The sequence below is a fragment of the Delphinapterus leucas genome, chromosome 4, assembly GCF_059928025.1.
Source record: "Delphinapterus leucas isolate spDelLeu-1000000601 "Yukka" chromosome 4, BTC_Dleu_Yukka2, whole genome shotgun sequence".
Taxonomy (NCBI): Eukaryota; Metazoa; Chordata; class Mammalia; order Artiodactyla; family Monodontidae; genus Delphinapterus; species Delphinapterus leucas.
The window spans coordinates 61,450,444-61,451,540 of NC_143132.1; the positions used below are offsets into that span (position 1 = coordinate 61,450,444).

At 34.7% G+C, this 1,097-nt stretch overlaps 1 protein-coding gene across 8 annotated transcripts in view; it reads right to left on the reverse strand.

Annotated features, from left to right (window-relative positions):
• ZBTB20 (zinc finger and BTB domain containing 20) overlaps positions 1-1,097 on the reverse strand; it is an 820,737-nt gene that overhangs the window by 774,175 nt on the left and 45,465 nt on the right. The gene's annotated exons all lie outside the window — the stretch shown is intronic.

The following is a 1,097-nucleotide window of genomic DNA, read 5'->3' on the forward strand; positions in this document are numbered from 1 at the left end:
CTTTGAATTTTGAAGAACACTGTTCTGGGAAAACTCTTCAACAATGTCACCTAGTTGTGAATGCAACTTTTTTTCCCCAACATAAAAAGGAAAAATAAATAATAAAGGAAAAAGAAAGCACCTCAAAACTATGTTTGAAATAACAAGTGCATTATTTATAGTTCTCGAAATGTTAAATGAATACTTACAGTTGTTGCATAAGATGGCCTGATACACTTCATAGCTTCCACTTTGTAAAAAGACGGCCAGCCTCCCACTTCTCCCTCCCCAAGCATAAATAAACAGTTACATACTGAAAGGAAACTGTCCTAGGATAAAAACTGCTTGTTAAGAAAGTTTGCAATCTTACTAACCACAGTGATATCCCTACAAATGTAAAAGTCCATCTGCAAAATACAAGTTACAAGCTTATTCCTTTCAGAATACCCCCCACATGTAGTATAGAAGAGTATGTAATAATAAAAATAATTACTAGATTTTTACCCACCCTCAGTGACAACCCCTCACCTTATGGTCAATGCCATCCAAAAAACATACCGGCAAAAAGTATTCAACCTGCTTCGAGGATTTAAACTGTAAATATGGACTTTAAACTTCAATGTAAAACAAAGAACAAGAGTCTCACTTTAGTAATACCCACGCTGTCACTGCAGCTAAAACTCATTGGCACATTACTAACAAAACCCAGTTAGCAATAAATAAGGACAACATGATATATAGACAGACAGATGGAACTGCATAAACAGACAAGAAAAGCAAAGAGACTGACAAACATACGAGGGGTCTGTTTTAAAAGAGTGAAAGATACTGATTTATTTGGGACTTTAGTAAGAAAAATAGGTTTGTTTGTAATTATTTTTAAAGTAATTAAACTAAATCACAAGGGCACACCCTTAAATAAGTAGGAAGAAAATTAGTAGAGGTTAGGCCTCCTATAGATGTTCTAAATTTTAAGCTAGCAATACCTCTGTCAAACTTAAATCTAGAAATTAAAATTCAAGGGAGAAAGAATAAAAGCACTGGGGGCTAAAGGAGATGATAGGTAGAGGGGGGATTGAGGAAGCAGGAATTTTTTTTTTGAAAGTTGTCTGCCCTAC